Here is a 24,099-nt window from a genome sequence, read left to right as displayed (position 1 = left end):
GAGAAAGACTAAATGATGATGGCAATATTACATTCAACACACCCAAGGTTCTATATTTATCTGTATTTATATATATTAAGGAACATGAGATTATCATGGAGAGTTTGTATCACTATTTTTTATTATTTCTTCTTCGCTTTATCGAATTTTTACAATGTTGTAAAATAATCAGTTATATTTATCTAAAAGGAGTTTGTCTACTCAAAAGCTTTGTTCCTGTTTATTTATTAACTCTGTAATTGTTTATATACCAGTCTTTTTAAATTACGTGTTTCTGATTAAGTAATTTGCTCTAATTAACAAGTGGAGTTGGCGTTAGCAATTGCTTCATTTTATGCATAATTCCTGTCAGCAATCACAGTTACAAAATTGATACATGTCAGAAATACTGGATAAAGTACTTACCTATAATGCAAAGGTTAAATAACAAGTATGTTAAATGAAATGTCAAATTTTTCTGAGCAGTTTCATGATCTGAGCTAGTTAAATAATATAGTACTATTAGCTACCATAATACTTCTTATGTTAATTATACTTCCCAGTGTACTATTAGTTATCATCTTTAAACTCAAAGGATATGACCATATCTCATTCCATTCAGACCTACACCATGACTAATAGCGAATTGTGTAGCAATTTTTTTAAGATCATTGAACTCATATTGAGGCTGAGTCATGTACACATTGCACATTTCACACAAAATTGGATATACTGTCAAAAATATTTGATAGGATAGCTTCACTTAATGAGATATGTTGTCACATAGTAGATGTACTGGCAAGAGTATCATGGAAACGGTTCAAGGTACAACTTATTAGTATAGATTTGACTTGCACTGAAAAATTTCATTAAAAATTAGGATGTTTTAACTATTAATTATGTTATTTTACATTTTTTATTGTTTGATAGAGATTTTATTTTTTGTTGCTGAATAATTGAAGATTTGAGGTTTTATATTACAGTTTCTGATAATGTAAGTGGTTTATGAAATATCAATTTAAATTTACATAAGTACAAGTAAACTTAAGTCCTTTTTGTTTTAATTTTTTCAACCTCTGGAATTTATTTATTCAACTCTATTTAGGTTGATTTACAAAAGGTATATATATATATATATATATATATATATATATATATATATATATATATATATATATATATATTGTATTGAAATTATAGTGATTTATTTTGTAAAAATGAAATCTAACTTGTTTTCTAAGACACTATGTTTATAAAGAATATTTCATTTAATAAAGTTATTTTTTAATTTAATTATTGTAAGCAGAAGTTTACTTAGTATTTTTAAGGAATTTCCTTTAAAAATTGTATGACAAATTTTTTTTATTAAAATATATTTATGGTGTTCTATAAAATACATTAAACTATTATTATATAATCTATGAAACATAAATTGTTTTTTGATATATTTTTAATTTAATTCAATCATAATTTTTATCACAATACAATAATTACACAATTAAATCATCGGCAATTGATATTATCTGTACCAAAATATTTCAGTGTATTACTACTACTAAAATAATCGATTCTAATGGAATTGTTACATTAACGTATTAATTACCATAATTTGAATAATTCAAATAACTTAGCATCCCTTATTCCAAATAGAAAAGAAAGTTTAAAAGCTTTTGAATTGGGTTTATCAAATTTTAGGTATTTATTAGCTTCTCTCACTTTAGATTCATCTACGAAAATTATTTATTGTTGAGTTATTTGTGGAAATGAACTTTTACCTGATGTATGTAGTTTCATAGGAATCAAATTTTACTTAATTATTTAATATAAATATCTTCTTATTTTTTCGTAGAGGGGTAAGCTTTAGAGTTATGAACCTATAATTTGTTAAATTCAAAATATAATGTTAAGCTTTAGATCAGCTATCTTCCCGACAAACACTATTCAACCTATTAAGTCAGTCCCTTATCAGGAAAGTCTTTCTCTTTATTTAATACGTAAATTAAGTTTTTTAATGTTTTATATGTGTAGTCTACTTTTAGTTCATTAAATTTTATGTGTTGGGAAGTTAATTTTCCCTTTATCGTTTTTTTTAAAACATAAATTAATATACCACTAAAGTTTTATTATATCTATCATTATACAATTTATTTCAATAACATGTATTCAAATGTGATTTTATAATCTTGTCAAAAGTTTTAGTTACTTATATACAAGAAACGCAAAATCATTATTGTATGAATCATTTATAATGGTATCATTAAATATTTTGTAGTTTTAATGCACGAATAATGAAATAATTTTTTTGACATTTCTATTAAATTAATATAATCAATTGTTTTAATTAATATACATATCTAATTAGATCTATAAAAAATTTTATTTTACAGGGTGTAAATTTTTAGTTGACAAACCAGAATAACTCGAAAAAAAAGCCTCAACACGAAAATATGTGTAGACTCTAAAGTTGATTATTTTCGAGGGGGACATCTGCTGGTGCTAAAATTAGCCCACCACCCAAGCCCTTTGGGGGTGGTGTGGGAGGCAATTTAAAATTTCAAATAGGAACCTTTTTTATTGCCGTATCAGATTCTACAAAAAATACAATATACATTTTATCTTAAACAAGTGTTTTCATTCTTGGTAGTTGTCACAGTAATTCAAGAAAATCTATTTTATCATTTTTGCGTAGAAAATGGTTACAGCTAAATAAAAAATTTTTACTTCATAAATTTTGATTCGCTAATACAAAAACTCTCCCTCTCTCCCAATAGGGTGGATTTTGAGAGAGAGCAATTAGAGTTTTACAAATTTGACCCAAATATTATCTTTTATGCTGATTCGGAGAAGATTTGTTTGTTTTGTGGTCACAAGGTTACACAACTTTTAATTACCAAACAAATCATCAGACTAGCTAACTATGAGAGAGTTTTAGTTTTCGAGAATGAAAATTTACAAGTTAAATAGGCTTTATTCACTAGAAATGGAAATTGTTGTCCCATTACATATTTTTTCCAATAAATGCCGGTACAGGAGAACAATAGCCAGAGTGTTTTGTCTCTACAGAAGTGCATTCCATGTATAGCAAACAGAAGAGATTGGACCAAGTTTTGATTATTTATTTATTCGATTTCTTTCATGTGTGCCACGTTTCCTTGTATCCTTTCCCATATGCGACCTTGGACTGTATGAATGAGATAGTATGTGATGTAGCAGAAATCTCTGGTCAGAGGTCATAGCATTGCATGTGTAGAGTCATTCTGTGGTATGGTAGTAACAACCCCCAAAACGTGAACAAATTTAGCAAAGATGGTAGGCAAGTCAGGTCAGAGAGATTGTGAAGGCCCAAGTATTGGCTCTGTTAGGTTGGCGAACCATTCCCTCCACCACCTCTTGAACGAAGAACGGTTAGGTGAGGTGTCTGATCGAGTAGCCTACTTGTTCCTGTATCGTGGTGCTGGACAGACATGGAGACACAGCCCTTGTTTTCGTAATGTTAACAAAGATATTAGATTGTCTAAAATCTGCTCAGTAATGTAGCCCAGATGTTGAAATCAGGTGTGCGATTACCACTAAATCCCGTAAGGGATCTTATTTTCATAATTTATTCGAATTTCAGGAGAACTTTGCGTTTGAGCCTTGGTCAGCCCACACACCATGGTCCTTAAGCTCATGGTCATATTATTGCTCTGTGCTTAATGCAGGTTCATTCATTCAATTTATTTTAATCTGCTCCTTCATTTGTAGTAATATTTTGGGGGATTTTTATTTATTTTCCATATGTTTTCTTTTTGAGCTTTCTTTCGCGCCACATGGTGTGTTGAAGCAACCGCCACATTCATAAATTGTAGTTTCGGTCGGAAAATGTATTGTACATGATGAATAATCATACGATAGTGGGCGAGTGTAAAATAGGTCAGAAGTAATCTTGTGTGTCTGTATTTTTCTGGATTTTTGTTGGCTACCAAAACTTGGATTCGTGTGTTGAATAGCATTGAAGTGATGATGTTTCTTGCGCTCCCCCATAACTATTTGATTTGTTGGTGATGTTGTGCATTAAGAAAAATACGTGGTTTAAACTTGTGCCCTTAGGAAGAGTATCAGATTTTAATGCCCATTGATTTGATAAAGACTTGTGAAATACTCTTCCACCTTGACCTAGTTTTGTTTTTAGTGTTTTCGCTTAACTTGTTCTGAGTCACCTTTGGAAATTGAATGTAATAAGCATGGGTTTAGGTGTAACTGTTTGTTTGTATAAAATTACATTGTAGCCAGGTCTGCAGTCCCCTGTCCCACTCCATAATTACATGGCGAAACTGAACCATGTTAACTAGAGAGAACAGTTTTGGTGATGTATATTGCAAGAGAAACACGACTAGTTGTTGAAATACCGTCAGTACTGAATAAACATCAATTAATCTCTACCCTCGAGTGATTATTTGCTCCTTCCATCATAAAGAATAGGCGAAAGTCAGTACCACAGTCGAATTCTAAGTCATGAAAGCATATAAAAGCTATATACTGCCTATTAAGCCCTGTATAGGTACCTTCTGTAGTCATTCAAAAATATTGCATTATCCATTGCATTCAAATTTTTACCAGTTGGTTAAAACCTTCCGCTAGAAATTATTAATACCTGGTAATAATTCGCAGGGGCCAGTAATTTCGTGGATCACACGAATTTAAGAAACCATTTGCTACCGACAGTAGCTTGCAGGAGCGGTAGGTCACGACAAAGTGACAGTAATCTTCCTACGTAGGTAGAATTTTACCAATGGAGTGAAAGAAGCTGTGCATTCCTTACTCGCAGCTCAACCAAGATCCTTCTTGTATGAGGGCATCAGGAAGCTTGTACAACGATGGACCAAGTGTGTTGAAACGCAAAGAGACTATGTCGAAAAATGATTTTCTTGTAAGTTTCCTATTTGGTTACTATAAAATTTTATAACTGCTTTGCGGATAATAATTGACTTGCCCTCATACTAATTTGAACAAAAGCCGTTTGGGAACGTGATTCTGAGTTACATTATTCATACTTTCATTGCAATTTTGTGTTTTTCCATGCAGACATTTCTCCAATAATGTTCCATTTGATAATTCTCTATACGTTCGCTATATTTCTTCCATTTTTGCTGCAGGTAAATTGTGTTTGTGGTTATAAATTTCTCTTGTATTTTCAATTTATCGTACTTACGCCATAACGAAGGACTGTGTGGACAAAAACTGTGCTCAGTTTTGTTCTGTCGACATTGTATGACAAAATAAGGCCCAAATTGCCTTTTCATATCACTTACACATCTAGTATTCTGTCTTAAAGAAACTCTATAATATCTCTGCTATCTGTCTGTGACATCTGTCAGGCTGTTCCTACCTGAAATAGGCTTTCCATCAGCAAGTTGCTTTCTTTCTAATTTTGTTTTCAGCTGCTTTAGTCCTGACCACATTCTCTTCTGAATGTGACCAGTACATCTGAACTTTTTTTTGGATGTTATTACCACAGGGTTTCAATTCTTCAGTTGTTTTCAAACTTTTGCAGTTAGCATCATCTAAGGAACTGACATATCTAGCGTTGTATCATGAAATAGACCTTTCAAAAATTTTCTTTGCCTCTTCAACTTACATACCACCACTGGTTCCACTGTAATTAAATTGACAGCTCTCAGCATGTTTATTTTTAATTCTGTCAGGGTGTCTGCAATATTTTGATAAAATATCAATCACTTCTGCAGTGTCCCCACTAGTGGCTGTTACCACATCAGAGTGACTGATGGCCTCTCTTTTGCCAGGAAGTGCCTAAGCCTACAGTAAGCGCCCTTTTGTTGACACTGTCATTACACTAACGGCTTCTTCAACTGCTTCCAACGTAGTTTCTTGTGCAACAACTTCCACTACAGACTCTAATGTTTTATTGTAAATACTAAATGTTGTGGGAGACTGTTTTAAGTTCATAATACGATCCATCATTTGTCCTGTATTTGCACGTTTCCCAGTAGAGTGAAGGACATAAACCAGTCTCAAATTAAGTTCAAATAACTTTCCTGACTCACTTTGTACAGAATGACAATTAAGAAATGATACTTTGTAATCAAACATGTCACAGAATAACATTAATTCACATGCAAGGCCTACATGTCACTTGACTTGAAGCTCGAAACTTTCCTGATTACAATTATTACACCCGATACAATTTTTAAAAATACCTGACACATACATCAAATATTTCATTTACATTGTTTTGATATGTTTCATGAGGTATTTTATTGTAGCTGTCTTCACTAGTATTCAGTCTCCTCTTGGATGAACTGTAATGGGAGGAAGAAACCTCAATATCTGCTTCAGATCTAACTTATACATTTGCAGATACATTCATCCAAACATGCTTCTTCCCTTGTCTTTCCGCTATTTAAAAGTTCTGTTACTCAATTGGAGAATTTTCGCTAAAAATGATTATTCAAACACACTCAAAACTGCACTTGAAAACCACACAACAATAAACTTTGATATATGAATGTCTTATTTTTTGCCAGAACTGCCAACATCTGCACAGAATCCATACAACGCAAAATCGCTATTCCTATCACCAAAGAAAATAGAGGAAAGTTCAAAAGATATGAAAATCTTTCTCTGACAAACAAACAAAATCAACCCTTCAAACAGGTGAGAAACCTCTCGCAAAGAGGAGTGCAGGCCCTTTCTATTTACTTATTGCTACATACTTATAAGTAAGTTAGATATGTGATTCTTGAAGCAAATTAATCAGAAAACTAAGTAAAATTTTAATATGCAAAAAACAAAAATTCCTTATTTTTCACATTTTCACCTTCCGGGTGCCCTTGAAACTATCTATAAAGTAAGAATAAAAGTATCTGTTTATAAGGTAAAGTGTTTATTTTTGTTATGGGTCTTTTTGTGAATCTGAGGAACTTAAACAATAAATTATTGTCCAATTAAAATTACTTTATAATTCCCACTTCACACAATGGTTTCCTTCCATCAGAACACCCAAAGTCATCCACTGTTTGCTGTTGCCAAACTGCCATAACAATTGATGAGTTCGCTTCCAATTGCTTATCCAGTATTTTTTCTCCATGTGTTTGAATCCTGAGTCATGATCTGGCGATTTTTCTTTGTATTTTATGTATTTAATGAGAACCACATGAAACACAATGCACACAGAGAATGGCAGTAATGAAATACACACGTTTCTTACACAGTGCTGACTAAACACTATTGGATACTTCTGCACAAGATGCTACTTATCACATATAGGGCTGTCATAATTACAGATATTTGCTTACATTAGATAAGGTCCATGCGACACTGTGTGACACAAAATTTTTGAAGGCTGCAGTTCGTCATTGCAACTGGAGCACTACAATCATAAAAATAAGTGCTGAAACCAATCATGTGGCTTACCACAATAGTTAGCGTATTACCCTGACGTGTAGTAAGTTCGAACATTCGAATTTAATCTATTGTGGCGAATTTTTCTTATTTCTCAATCTAATTAAACGAGTTTGATTATTATTTTTATTCAATTAATCGTTTTAAATGTAATTTTTTTATTTCTAATTCTTCACTGTGTCACTTTCATCATCATCTTGACTTTATTTGCTTTTATTTGTCTTCCTATCCTTCTTTTTTGGTTTGGAATCTGTGTCACCTGTAATCTTATAACCACATGGCAAAGAGGACTGCTCATTGGTTAGTAGATTGGCAGCTCATATAGCTAATAAGAGGGTTGCTTCAGGGAACCAATGATTCGTTTACTTTTAGCACTGAAAATGTGTTCTTTCTGTCTTTAGTTTGCTCCTACAGGTTAGTTTTAATCACCGGGAACATAGTGATCATGATTTTAGTTCTGCCCTAGATTGTTGACAGTTGTTTTTTCAGACACTTTTCACATTGTTGTAGCTAATTTAGGTCTTGTGTTTAAATTCAGGGCTACAAACTACATCATCTACTGCATCTCAGACATTGCTCACTTAAAATCATCTGTTGATAAAACATCTTGCATTTCTGATATACCTTGTGGGGGCCACTTTCAGCATTGCTCTGTGTTGCACATTAACAGCATTTTTGAAATAACAGTCTCTCTCACACTCACTCACTCTCACACTATAATTTGTAATGGTAGCTGTACTTACCAGATCCCTATAAACCCAAAGAATTCCGTTCCGAGGAACCTATCCCATTAACAATGATACATGAATTATTCCACTCAATTTATATCTTTGAACATCTCAATCATTAGAGAACCCTTTTAAAGTTATAATTCTCTTACTTTACAATTAAAAAATATTTCAGGCAGTAGTGGAGCTTAAATTTAAAAGGAGGTGGGTTAAATAATACTTTTGTTTATAATGGATTTGATAGCCAAAAACTGTTTATGAATAATGACGATTTGATAGTAACTTAATTCACTTATTTTAAGTGATACTGACTCTGAGGTGTGCACACATCACTCACCACTTTCATTGTTAGTTATTCTACCAAAATTTTGTGATAAGATCCTTTCATTTAAGAAGAGGTAAGTCCTAACATAGTAAATGTACTGGAAACTGTATTTAGGAAGGGATACTATGTATTACTTATCGGTAGAATATTTCATTTATACTGAAAATTTTTTGTGTTAATCCAGATATGTCATATTAAATTTTGTTTGTTCTATTACTCATTTGAATTAATACCAAATAAACTAACAAAGGACGGAGCTGATCCTAGGTACACAAAATGGGTTAGAACACTGTTGCTGAAACAATGAAACAAACATGCCAAATTTAAACAGAGGCAAAATCCCCAAGATTGGCTCTCTTTTACAGAAGCTCGAAATTTAGCATGGACTTCAATGCAAGATGCCTATAACAGTTTCAACAACGGAACTATGTCTCGAAACGTGGCAGAAAATCCAAAGATATTCAGGTCGTATGTGAAGTATGTTAGTGGCAAGAAACAATCAATGCCTCCTCTGCGCGATAGCAATGGAGATACTATCGAAGACAGTGCTGCCAAAGCAGAGTTACTTAAGGGGCTCCGGAACGCCCTATACTTGCAATGTTAAAATAACGCTTATAAAATACATCTTTCCTCACAAAGTATTTGAGGTAGGAAGTTGAACTTTTTACAGATTATTTATTGGAATATGGGCTACAACTTAACACAGGGATTTTACAAAATTTTAGTTCAGTTATTAAAGATGATTTTTTTTTCAATTGTAATGAAAATTCACAACATTTTTTTGCAATTTTTTATTTATATATTCAAAAATATACAGTTTTTTGGAAAAAGGCTGTGTTAAATTATGCAGAAGGTACTGTGTAACATTTACTGAAAGTTTGCAACAAATATGTTTGGAAGATCCTTAGAAAACATGTAATTAGTATGAGAAAATAAAAGTTTTGGAAATCGAGCGACAAAGATTGGATTAACTTTTTAGTGCATTCCTGGTCTATAAGATGGATTATCTTCATCCTCTGCAAACTCCTCCTCCAGCTTCCTCTTGTTCCTCCTCCTGTTTACTCTTGCTTGTATTTCTAGACTCTTTACAGCCCTGTCTGCAGCCCAAAGGCGTTCCTTGTCCAAAGCAAGCATCGCTCGTACCATGTTAGAACCTATCTTCATTCCCATATTTCTAAATACTTTGCACCTTACTGTTCCAAAAGGTGGTCATGTATGAACACTTATCACATTTCAGTTGTATTTCACTAGCAAATCCTGCGTGCTTTATTATGGAGAGTTCCAGACCAACTTCACTACAATGAATACATTTTACATAGTTTGAAAAAATTCCTTTGAGAACCGACATATCAAATATTTCATTCACATCCGATTCGCCCATAAAACATTCATAGTTTTCACTAATTGAACCAAGCTTCTTCTGTGAAGTATTTTCTTTCCCACTTTGACTGCTATGGGCAGGTGTACTTGAGAGGTTAGGTTCACTCACTTGGTTATCGTCTTTATCGTTTACAGTAATAACACATACCTTTGGCTTTCCAACATTTCTCCTTTTCTTAAAAGCCTTCAGAGGATTTCTAATAACTTTACTTTTACTCATTATTATACTTCAACAAAACAGAGACTCAAGAAACAGAATTAATTACGAATATTTTCGAGATAATGACAGAGTAAATAAACATGAAACAATCGACAATCACACCAGCGATATATATTGAACCATCACAGGTTAGCCACAACACATACTTTATCTCACATCACTAAAATGTACCTGATGAACACGGACGTTAATAATAACACCATTTGATAGCAGTTTAACAGCGCCACAGTGGGTCACGCCCATGTAGAACACATTTCAAAAAAAATTTAAAAATAGTTGTAGTCTTCGGAATTGAAAAATTATATATCTATTAAAAGGTAATAGTCTGCAGATTCAGAAAACGCAAAAAAGTAAAAATTGAACTTTTCATGATTTTGAGCCTTTCCGGAGCCCCTTAACACAACCATCCGAAATGCCTTCACAAAAGAAGACGAAGTAAATATTCCATAATTTGAATAGAGAACAGCTGCCAACATGAGTAATGTAGAAGTAAATATCCTAAGAGTAGTGAAGCAACTTAAATCACTTAATAAAAGCAAGTCTTCTGGTCCAAACTGTATACCAATTAGGTTCCTTTCGGAGTATGCTGATGCATTAGCTCCATACTAACATACTTAACAATCATACACAACCACTCACTCTATGAAAGATCTGTACCCAAAGACTGGAAAGTTGCACAAGTCACACCAATGTTCAAGAAAGGTAGTAAGAGTGATCAACTAAATTACAGGCCCATATCGTTAACGTCGATATGTAGCAGGATTTTAGAACATATATTGTGTTCGAACATTATGAATTACCTCGAAGAAAACGGTCTATTGACACACAGTGAACATGGGTTTAGAAAACATCGTTCCTGTGAAACACAACTAGCTCTTTATTCACATGAAGTGCTGAGTGCTATAAACAAGGGATTCCAGATCGATTCCGTATTTCTGGATTTCCGGAAGGCTTTTGACACTGTACCACACAAGCGGCTCATAGTGACATTGCGTGATTATAGAATTCGTCTCAGTCATATGACTGGATTCATGATTTCCTGTCAGAGAGGACACAGTTCTTAGTAATTGACGGAGAGTCATCGAGCAAAACAGAAGTGATTTCTTGCGTTCCCCAGGGTAGTGTTATAGGCCCTTTGTTATTCCTTCTTTATATAAACGATTTGGGAGACTTATCTGACCAACTGTCTTCAATTGTTTGCAGATGACGCTGTCGTTTATCGACTAATAAAGTCATCAGAAGATCAAAACAAAGTGAAAAACTATCTGAATGATGCAAAAAGTGGCAGTTGATCCTAAATAGCGGAAAGTGCAAGGTCATCCACGTGAGTGCTAAAAAGAATCCGTTAAACTTCGGTTACATGATAAATCAGTCAAATCTAAGGGCCATAAATTCAACTAAATACCTAGGTATTACAATTATGAACAACTTAAATTGGAAGGAACACATAGAAAATGTTGTGGGAAAGGCTAACCAAAGACTGCATTTTATTGGCAGGACACCTAGAAAATGTAACAGACCTACTAAGGAGACTGCCTACACTACGCTTAACCATCCTCTTTTAGAATATTGCTGTGCAGTGTGGGATCCTTACCAGATACGACTGATGGAGTACATCAGTAAAGTTGAAAGAAAGGCAGATCGTTTTGTATTACAGCGAAATATGGGAGAGAGTGTCACAGAAATGATACAGGATTTGGGCTGGAAATCGTTAAAGAAATGCGTTTTTCGTTGCTACAGAATCTTCTCACGAAATTCCAATTACCAACTTTCTGCTCCAAATGCTAAAATATTTTGTTGAGACCGACCTACACAGGAAAAAACGATCACCACGACAAAATAAATGATATCAGAGCTCATACGGATAGATTTGCGTGTTCATTCTTTGCGTGCACTGCCCGAGATTGGAATAATAGAGAACTGTGAAAGGACTTCAATGGACCCTCTACCACGCACTTAAATGCGGTTTGCAGAGTATCTGTGTGGATGAAATTTTATTGCCTTTTCATTGCCTTAGTATATTTTGTAGAATTGATTTTTTTATATTACAGTTTATATAATGTAGGTTGTTCATGAAAAACTACTCAAAATTTACCAAAACAACTGTAATTTGTTGTATTTTCTGTATCAGTCTTCATCAGAATTATGGAATTTATTAATTATATCGATTTAGGTCATTCACAAAAACTGTATAGTTACTGTATCATAGTGTTATTTATTTGTATAAATAAAACATGAGTCATTTTGTAAAATCTCTAGTTTCTTAAGAAAACATTTACGTTTCTATAATTAATTTACTTTTACTTAATTTTTCAAATACTAATAGTAAATTATTTCTGTGTTATGGGTAAGGTTTAAGGGCTTAATTTCGTAATTTGAATATTTTAAAATGTAATACAGGACTATAAGACACCTATCTTTCAGATAAAACTTATTTTAATCATCTGTCAGACCTTCAACACACTCTCCATTTTTGTTTTATACACATAAACTGAATGTTTTAACATAATGTATACATAGTTTTCTTTTTGTCCAATTAAATTAATGAAATAGAGCTTTAATTTTATCGTTTCTCGGTGTATTTAAAGGAGTAACTTAATTTAACATCCAAACTTTATTTACATATACAAATATTTTATTAAAACTTCAGAATATTCTTATTAAAATATGGAGCTATGTGCTTTTGGAAATAATAACCATCTAATGATTTATTTAAAGTAACATAACTAAAAAATTACAGTATTAATATATAGTATACAAATTATCATTATTAAATTAATATTATTTTAATAAACCAGTTCTATTATAATAATGTAATAAAATAATTATATGAACTGATTTAGTATTTTATATATAATACTACATTAGGGGTATCGGCATATCATGACATGTTATTCTAAACTAATTTTAATATTAATTTAAACAATATCATTACTTAGTCCTTCATTATTAACAGAATAGAAAGAATAAATGGTATTGACAATATATAATACATTTATCATGATACAAGCCACATATTTTTCTTTATCTACATATAGTAGGAAAACTATGATCATAAAGGATTTGTGTTCTAATTTTTTAAATTAATTTTCTTGAAATTATTGTGATATTTTAAGATAGGTGGCAATATCTTATTACAAGACCTTCTCTTGTTTAATCAAAAGTTTTATTCTTGCTTAGCTATTCACTTACTCTTTGTATCCTATGGTATTTTTATTAGACCAAATATTCTTTTTGCACTAATTTGATGTAACTTCATCTGCAGAGCTAGTTGGCATATAAACTTGTACTACTGTGGTAGGTGTGGGGTTTGTGTCTATCTTGGCCACAATAATGCATTCACTATGCTGTAGAATATTAAAGAAGGTTGTATACCTGGAAGAAGCCTGGAGATACTGACAGGTTTCAGATAGATTACATAATGGTAAGACAGAGATTTAGGAACCAGGTTTTAAATTGTAATACATTTCCAGGGGCAGATGTGGACTCTGATCACAATCTATTGGTTATGAACTGTAGATTAACACTGAAGCAACTGCAAAAAGGTGGGAATTTAAGGAGATGGTACCTGGATAAACTGACTAAACCACAGGTTGTACAGAGTTTCAGGGAGAGCATAAGGGAACAATTGACAGGAATGGGGGAAAGAAATACAGTAGAAGAAGAATGGGTAGCTTAGAGTAATGAAATAGTGAAGGCAGCAGAGGATCAAGTAGGTAAAAAGACGAGGGCTAGTAGAAATCCTTGGGTAACAGAAGAAATACTGAATTTAATTGATGAAAGGAGAAAATATAAAAATGCAGTAAATGAAGCAGGCAAAAAGGAATACAAACGTCTCAAAAACAAGATCGACAGGAAGTGCAAAACGGCTAAACTGGGATGGCTAGAGGACAAATGTAAGGATGTAGAGGCTTATCTCACTAGGGGTAAGATAGATACTGCCTACAGGAAAATTAAAGAGACCTTTGGAGAAAAGAGAGCCACTTGTATGAATATCAAGAGCTCAGATGGAATCCCAGTTCTAAGCAAAGAAGGGAAAGCAGAAAGGTGGAGGGAGTATATAGAGGGCCTACACAAGGGCAATGTACTTGAGGACAATATTATGGAAATGGAAGATGACGTAGATGAAGATGAATTACGATACTGCGTGAAGAATTTGACAGAGCACTGAAAGACCTGAGTCGAAACAAGGCCCCTGGAATAGACAACATTCCATAAGAACTACTGACGACCTTGGGAGAGCCAGTCCTGACAAAACTCTACCATCAGCAAGATGTATGAGACAGGCGAAATACCCTCAGACTTCAAGAAGACTGTAATAATTCCGATCCCAAGGAAAGCAGGTGCTGACAGGTATGAAAATTACCGAACAATCAGTTTAATAAGTCACAGATGCAAAATACTAATGCTTATTCTCTACAGACGAATGGAAAAACTGGCAGAAGCTGACCTTGGGGAAGATCAGTTTGGATTCCGTAGAAATATTGGAACACGTGAGGCAATACTGACCCTACGACTTATTTTAGAAGCTAGATTAAGAAAAGGGAAACCTACGTTTCTAGCATTTGTAGACTTAGAGAAAGCTTTTGACAATGTTGACTGGAATACTCTCTTTCAAATTCTGAAGGTGGCAGGGGTAAAATACAGGGAGCGAAGGGCTATTTACAATTTGTACAGAAACCAGATGGCAGTTATAAGAGTCGAGGGGCATGAAAGGGAAGCAGTGGTTGGGAAGGGAGTGAGACAGGGTTGTAGCCTCTCCCCGATGTTATTCAATCTGTATATTGAGCAAGCAGTAAAGGAAACAAAAGTTCGGAGTAGGTATTAAATTCCATGGAGAAGAAATATAAACTTTGAGGTTCGCCAATGACATTGTAATTCTGTCGGAGACAGCAAAGGACTTGGAAGAGCAGTTGAATGGAATGGACAGTGTGATGAAAGGAGGGTATAAGATGAACACCAACAAAAGCAAAACGAGGATAATGGAATGTAATCGAATTAAGTCTGGTGATGCTGAGGGAATTACATTAGGAAATGAGACACTTAAAGTAGTAAAGGAGTTTTGCTATTTGGGGAGCAAAATAACTGATGATGGTCGAAGTAGAGAGGATATAAAATGTACACTGGCAATGGCAAGGAATGCGTTTCTGAAGAAGAGAAATTTGTTAACATCGAGTATTGATTTAAGTGTGAGGAAGTCGTTCCTGAAAGTATTTGTATGGAGTGTAGCCATGTATGGAAGTGAAACATGGACGATAACTACTTTGGACAAGAAGAGAATAGAAGCTTTCGAAATGTGGTGCTACAGAAAAATGTTGAAGATTAGATGGATAGATCATATAACTAATGAGGAGGTATTGAATAGGATTGGGGAGAAGAGAAGTTTGTGGCACAACTTGACTAGAAGAAGGGATCGGTTGGTAGGACATGTTCTGAGGCACAAGGGATCACCAATTTAGCATTGGAGGGCAGTTTGGAGGGTAAAAATCGTAGAGGGAGACCAAGAGATGAATACACTAAACAGATTCAGAAGGATGTAGTTTGCAGTAGGTACTGGGAGATGAAGAAGCTTGCACAGGATAGAGTAGCGTGGAGAGCTGCATCAGACCAGTCTCAGGACTGAAGACCACAACAACAACATTGATGTAATTTCCAAGTGATTTTGAAGTTAGCAATTGATTTTGTGTCAGCATAGTTAGTGCCAGCTAGATGATGGTTACAAGCGAATATTATTGGTTAAAGGTGTTATTTATAATTTGAGGGTAAAGTTATATGTTTGTAATGTGAACTGTAAAATTATTTCAACATTTTAAGAATGGGTGGCACTGAGATGATAAGCTAGGAATAGCTATTTTAAATGTTTATTATGTTTACCTGGGTACCATTAGATGAGGCTTCTGAATTAAAATAATTTGGCTGTGTCTCATGCCATTCAGAGAAATCTACTCCATCATTAATAATATGTGATGACTCTATTTAAGGTACATCTTTGTATGTCACTCTTATCAGAGAATCTTTCTAGACTTATAATATCTTTAACTGAAATCGCAAAATATTCAGGTGAAGCTGGACCTTGTAGTAATAGAAGTAGGTTACAACAGATTATTGATTATAGCTGATGTTATGGTGAAAACTGTTTAATGAGGGTGTATTTGATAGTATTTTAATTTTGTTATGTTAAGTGGTATTGGCTTGAAGGTGTGTATGCATTGCATGTCACTGACGTTCTTGTATTGTGATAAGGTTGCTATAATTATGAAGAGTTAAGCCATAATGTAGAAGATGGACCGAAAACTATATATGGGAAGAAGTTTATGAAATATTAATGTAAATAAGAACAAAATTTTATTTTGTTTTACCTTTTGTACTAGGGTTTACCAGAGTTTTGGTATTTGTTTGTCAGTGTAAAGTAAATGTATGTTATTAACATTTTACATTGAAGTGTAGATTATATTAAGTTAACTATATCAGTTAACTAAGAGAGCTTACAGGATCAGCAATGAACACAATCTCGAAGTTGAACTACAGGACCTCTGGTCCATTTTTTGGAGCTACTGGCTACGACATGAGGATGATACATAAAACTATGGCGCCAAAGGAGGAGGACAATAAAGAAATACAGATCGAAACACGGAACACCGTCCTGCTACCATACGTAGAAGGGGTCACTGAACGCCTCGATAAAAATCTCCATCGGGCAGACATTAAGCCGATTTTTCGTAGCAACAACAAAATAAAAGACGTTCTGGGATCGACAAAAGATACAACTGACAAGTTTCATGCAGCCGGATTTTATGAAATCGGGTGCGAATGTGGACTAGTGTATGTAGGTGAGAGGTTATCTGAAAACGAGAGATATATCCGTCTCAAACAATACAACAAATCAGTGGTGGCAGGATAACAGGAACAGTACAGGATGAAGATTGAATTTCGAGAGGTCCGCGTACGACGAAACAGCTGTTTCGCTCGAGGAGGAACATAAGAGAGGCTAAAGAAATAGCCAAGCGACATGACAGTATGAATAGGGAAGATGGGTACCGACCCCTAGCGTCTTGGCTGCCACCAGTGAAAGCAGCAGCAGCAGCAGCTGCTGCTGCTTTATTCATCCGTAGATCTCTTTTTACAAGGATGTAGGACATAGCTTTGCGGAAAGACAGCTCTCGCAAAGCAACAGGCGTGCGGTAGGCCACAGCAGATTGTACACAGTGCTGACGCGCCCTAGTCGATACTAGGCAGTTAGTAAACAGCGCTACGCTGCTGACGCCACTCAGTCTCCTTCTCGCCGATTTCCACCAATGGCAAGCAATAAAAAACTCCAGTGGAAAAAGCCTATTTCCGCCAACGACAACATGCAATGCGAAGACCAATAAAGGAACTCCTAATACCCTTCCTCTCCACCCTCATAATCAACGACACACACACAAAAAAAATTTTGCATCACCCCATTTCCCAGACCTCTTGAAGACGGACGTTGACTTTGGATGTTGTATCACAGACACAGTCCCTTTGACTGTTCAAAGACGTCATCAAACCCATCCAGAGATATAAACAACCATGCATGAGTAGCGCCTATTAGATGGAGGGGGTCCGACAGCCGAACAGTTTCAGTCATTCCACCAGGAAGGGGGTACACGCCTCGTGTTGTCTGTAGTTCAACCATACCTAGACGGTGAATACCGCGGTTCCATCGCGTCCACATTGTTACTTCGTGCTGAGAAGGGCTCTCAGCAAGGGAAGTTTCCAGGTGTCTCGGAGTGAACCAAGGCGATATTGTTCAGACATGGAGGAGAAACAGGAACTATCTATGACATGCCTCACTCAGGTCGCCCAAGGGCTATTACTGCAGTGGATGACCGCTACCTGCGCATTATGGCTCGGAGGAACCCTGACAACAACGCCACCATGTTGAATAATGCATTTTGCGCAGCCACAGGACGCCGTGTTACGACTCAAACTGTGTGCAATGGGCTGCATGATGCGAAACACGACTCCCGACGTCCACGGCGAGGTCCATCTTAGCAACTACGGCACCATGCAGCGTGGTACATACGGGGCGGACAACATGCGGAATGGACCGCTCAGGATTGGCATCACGTTCTGTTCACCAGTGAGTGTCGCATATGCCTTCAACCAGACTACTGTCAGAAATGTGTTTGGAGGCAACCCGGTCAGGTGGTATTATGTGGGGCTGACGTACGCCGCTGGTGGTCATGGAAGGCGCCGTAACGGCTATACGATACGTGAATGCCATCCTCCGGCAGATCATGCAACCATATCGGCAGCATATTGATGAGACAACCGTCTTCATGGACAACAATTCGCTCCCCCATCGTGCACATCTTGTGAATTACTTCCATCAGGATAACGACATCGCTTGACTAGAGTGGCCAGCATGTTCTCCAGACATGAACCCTATCGAACATGCCGTAGATAGATTGAAAAAGGCTGTTTATGGACGACGTGACCCACCAACCACTCTGAGGGATCTACGCCAAATCGCCGTTGAGAAGTGGGACAATCTGGACCAACAGTGCCTTGATGAACTTGTGGACCGTATGCCACGACGAATACAGGCATGCATCAGTGCAAGAGGGCGTGCTACTTGTTATTGGAGGTAATCGGTGTGTACAGCAATCTGGACCACCACCTCTGAAGGCCTCGCTGTATGGTGGTACAACATGCAGTGTGTGGTTTTCATGAGCAATAAAAAGATCTGAAATGATGTTTATGTTGATCAATATTGCAATTTTCTGTACAGGTTCCGGAACTCCCACAACCAATGTTATGGAAAACGTTTCTTAGTGTGTGTAGTACCGGTTAGTAGGAGGAAAGACCCTTCTGAAGGAACGATCTATTTTAAAACCTAATCGAAATACTGGTGATAATTCTGATTTGGGAGAATATATTGCCATTACTCAGGAACCACACAGGGGGAGAAAGGTGTCACCTAATATTTAATACAAAAAGAGGTACTGATTAGTAAACGAGAGGATAATTAAACAGTCGCTAGCCCACTAGGGCAATGAATCTCCAGAATCTTAAGAAAAGTAATGGCCAAGAAATTTAAGCACATAATCACTTGCATGGTAACAGAAGGTTGTCACGCTTTTCCACAACACTAAAGTACTCGAGGAAATAAATGAATCAGAAAGCACCGAGTTTGCAGTTACTTATTCTGATATACTAAATTTTTAAAATAAAGTTAAATACCGTTACTGGTTAAACAAATGACTGGCTATAACTTAAATTTCGTTATGTAAAAAAATGATTTCAGTAACCTCAGTGTAACATAATGTAAAAATTATGAAAAGGCAAGAAACTTACTTTTAATTAGTGACAGATTGAAATGAATTTAATCCAAGCAAATGAGCAACAGATTTTACTTTTAATATAAAAATAAAATACATACCAAGCTGGCAGCAGTCACCCGTTAAGCTACATACAGAATAAATGAAATTTCACACTCTTAATTTGTGCTGTATCTTTAGTTATTAGTTTTGACAGTGAAATTTTACGTTGCTTTGAGTGAATGAATTTACGTAATACTTAAAATTGCAAATTACTTAAGCCTCTGTTATGCCATACAAGAGCGAACAGTTACAGAGGCAGAAAATTTAGACAAATTGTTCATTAGCAAACAAACAAAATTGGCAGTAAACAGTTAATCAATTTTCATATTTTTACGACACACTGTGATTGCACGGAAACGAAAGGGACCCTCTTGGTAACAATGTCTGAGGACAATGACAACAAATATTGCAGCTTATTATTAAGGTTAGTCATACTTTGTGAAAGAAATGCCTCCAGAATATTAGTTATATTTTTGTCACTTAATAGCCTGCGATTTTGTAGCGGGACGGACGATGAAGAATGTACCTGACGATAATGCTGAGCTGCTAATGTTGCTGCTGCTAGTAAAGAAACACGAGTAGTCTCCAGTGCCACGGGTACTTATGGGACAGGCAATAGTTAGAACTGCAACTTCCTCTGCTGCCTGTCCACTCCTACTGTGTTATCAATACTAGCGGATTAACGAATTAGATGCACCTACACTGGCGCGATCATAGCTGCACACCGCATCTGCGGGAGCGCCCATCAAACACTTCCGCACTCTTTCATGACTCAAGCTGTTCTGCTTTCTCTCTGCTTGCAGCACGACAGAGACTCTCCATATGCAAAGATGAGCAATGGAACAGCTATTGCCATTTCCCTTTTTCTATCGGTACATTTAAAATAAAGTTTCTGTGGCCATTACCTGGCAATATTCAATATTTGCATTATAATTACAATCAACTATAAATTTTCAGAAACAAATACTGTTATATCGATTACATACTACATGTAGGTTCTGTAATAAAACCTACAGATTCGGAATTAGAAGTACAGTACAAGTTATCAACGGATATTAAACGACGAAAATTTTGGGTGGTGCAGAAAGTATTTTATTTGCATTTTCGGTGAAACTCCAAAAACTGGCAAGATGTCACCTCAAAAACTATCTATCCTACCTTCTCCTAAACTACATCAAATTTGCTGTTTCTATACCTGTCCCTATCCAGCTCCTGAGCAGCCTCGCCATCAATCACTGCTCATTTCCTACAAACAGAGCTTTATCAACCTTCTCAGTATCCCCCAGCCTATATCCATGGCAATGGTAACTGATGATTACAAGAAGCAGCCAAAAAAGGACAGTGTTCTCAACCTCTCATCCAAGGCCATCACCCTCTACTGAATTCTCTGTACCATCCAAGGGTCTCTTTCAACGCTAAACTTGCTTTTAGCCACGCTTCTTTGGTTAAGGATTTACTTTACTTCACAAGCAATTTCACCTGAAAGTATTACTTGGCAACGAATCTAAAAACCTCTCTAACAGCAAACCTTACATCGAGCTCTGCCTTGAAAAGTTCGCACCATAATCCCAACTTGATCCACTGCAACTATCTCGAACTCAAAACTTCCAAGCCTTTCAAGAATTAATAAAATCCAGTATTGCTTCACAACAATTTCTGAGGTCCCTACAACGTGGCCCTTACCCGCCATCTGCAGATCTCCAGGCTATTCATTCCTTATAAACTGTTGACTGCATCATTATCCTCCCTGTGGACAACTGGCTTACGACTGACGAGTGTACGTAAACGACGGTCAACGCTAGCTTTCTGACATGTCTATGCAGAGCATCTGCTATCAAGATCCCATCCCTGTGATACAAAATGACCTTTAAAACATGTTTTCTTGCGTGGCCATCCTCCGCAGCAAGCACAGAAATACTTGTTTTGTAAATAAAACCAGCTTTTCCTGCTGCCACTTAATTTATTTTTCCCAGACGCGCTTCACTGTTTCCTCGCTCTAAGGCATCATCAGTGGGATTTATAACGATAGAGTTTTGTTATTTGTAGATTATCAAACAGTTCACGTCACGATTTTTTATGTAAAAAAGTAATTACGATTTTCTGTCGTCTGCGTTTCCTCTCATCTCATCTGGAGGTCGCACTACCACTTTATTACCGACATATAAGCACAATTTTGAGTTCCGATCTTTTTCGCACCGTTCGCAACGTTTCTCCTTATTTTTGTGGTATACTATTCTTTTGCCACTCGATTTAACTATTTCTTCGGACACTGTGCTTTTAAAACTTAAATGTTGTATATAGTACAATTGGTATAATGTCAACTTTATCCTGATGCCACATGTCCTTGACTTCCTCAGCCAGTTGGATGTATTTTTCAATTTTTTCTCCTGATTTCTTCTGTATATTTGTTGTATTGTGTGTGGATATTTCGATTAGTTGTGTTAATTTCGTCTTTTTATTGGTGAGTATGATGTCAGGTTTGTTATGTGCTGCTGTTTTATCTGTTATAATGGTTATGTTCCAGTATAATTTGTATTCATCATTCTCCAGTACATTTTGTGGTGCATACTTGTATGTGGGAACATGTTGTTTTATTAGTTTATGTTGTATGGCAAGTTGTTGATGTATTATTTTTGGTACATTGTCATGTCTTCTGGGGTATTCTGTATTTGCTAGTATTGTACATCCGCTTGTGATGTGATCTACTGTTTCTATTTGTTGTTTGCAAAGTCTGCATTTAACTGTTGTGGTATTGGGATCTTTAATAATATGCTTGCTGTAATATCTGGTGTTTATTGTTTGATCCTGTATTGCAATCATGAATCCTTCCGTCTCACTGCATATATTGCCTTTTCTCAGCCATGTGTTGGATGCGTCTTTATCTATATGTGGCTGTGTTAGATGATACGGGTGCTTGCCATGTAGTGTTTTCTTTTTCCAAATTTACTTTCTTTGTATCTGTTGTTGTTATGTGATCTAAAAGGTTGTAGAGGTGGTTATGAAATTGTAGTGGTGTAGTCAATGTATTTATATGAGTGATTGCTTTCTGTATTTTGCTAGTTTCTGCTCGTTCTATAAAGAATTTTCTTAAATTGTCTACCTGTCCATAATGTAGGTTTTTTATGTCGATAAATCCCCTTCCTCCTTCCTTTCTGCTTGATGTGAATCTATCTGTTGCTGAATGTATGTGATGTATTCTATATTTGTGGCATTGTGATCGTGTGAGTGTACTGAGTGCTTCTAGGTCTGTGTTAATCCATTTCGCTACTCCAAATGAGTGGGTCAATATTGGTATAGCATAGGTATTTATAGCTTTTGTCTTGTTTCTTGCTGTCAATTCTGTTTACAGTATTTTTGTTAGTCTTTGTCTATATTTTTCTTTTAGTTCTTCTTTAATATTTGTATTATCTATTCCTACTTTTTGTCTGTATCCTAGATATATATAGGCATCTGTTTTTTCCATCGCTTCTATGCAGTCACTGTGGTTATCCAATATATAATCATCTTGCTTAGTGTGTTTTCCCTTGACTATGCTATTTTTCTTACATTTGTCTGTTCCAAAAGCCATATTTATATCATTGCTGAATACTTCTGTTATCTTTAGTAACTGGTTGAGTTGTTGATTTGTTGCTGCCAGTAGTTTTAGATCATCCATGTATAGCAAATGTGTGATTTTGTGTGGGTATGTTCCAGTAATATTGTATCCATAATTTGTATTATTTAGCATGTTGGATAGTGGGTTCAGAGCAAGGCAGAACCAGAAAGGACTTAATGAGTCTCCTTGGTATATTCCTTTGGATATTAAGTGTGGTTTTCCAATTTTTCATTACTATGTTTAGGAACTGTATCAATTTAGGATCTACTTTGTATATTTCCAATATTTGTAGTAACCATGAGTGGGGTACACTATCAAAAGCTTTTTGGCAATCAATGTATGCATAGTGTAGCGACCTTTGTTTAGTTTTAGCTTGATATGTCACCTCTGCATCTATTATCAGTTGCTCTTTACATCCTCGTGCTCCTTTGCAACAGCCTTTTTGTTCTTCGTTTATAATTTTGTTCTGTGTTGTATGTGTCATTAATTTCTGTGTAATGACTGAAGTTAATATTTTGTATATTGTTGGTAGGCATGTTATGCGGCGATATTTAGCTGGGTTTGCTGTGTCTGCTTGATCTTTAGGTTTCAGATAAGTTATTCCATGTGTAAGTGTATCAGGGAATGTGTATGGGCCTGCAACGTAACTTAAATAATTTAGTTAGATGTGAATGTGTTGAGGTGAACTTCTTTAGCCAGAAATTTGCTATTTTATCTTTTCCAGGGGCTTTCCAATTGTGAGTAGAATTAATTGCTTGGGTGACTTCATGTTGCAAAATTATCACTTCACGCATTTGTGGTATCATCTTGTACGTGTCTGTTTCTACTTGTATCCACCATGCATGCCTGTTATGTTGTACCGGGTTTGACCATATGTTGTTCCAGAAGTGTTCCATGTCTTATGTTTGGTGGATTGTCTATTTTAATGTGTGTGTGTTACCTATTTTCTGGTAAACTTTCTTTTGGTTTGTGTTGAATGTTTGGTTTTGTTTCCTTCTATTTTCACTTTTTTGTATCTTGTAAGTCGTTTGGCCAATGCTTGTAATTTCTGCTTCTTTTCATCTAATTGCTCTATCGCTTCTTGTTGTGAGATTTTACCTAACCTTTTTCGTTTTTTCTGA

Source organism: Schistocerca piceifrons, chromosome X (assembly GCF_021461385.2).
Source record: "Schistocerca piceifrons isolate TAMUIC-IGC-003096 chromosome X, iqSchPice1.1, whole genome shotgun sequence".
NCBI classification, from domain to species: domain Eukaryota; kingdom Metazoa; phylum Arthropoda; class Insecta; order Orthoptera; family Acrididae; genus Schistocerca; species Schistocerca piceifrons.
The sequence above is the reverse complement of the archived record's forward strand: the minus strand, read 5'-3'. Positions refer to the sequence as shown.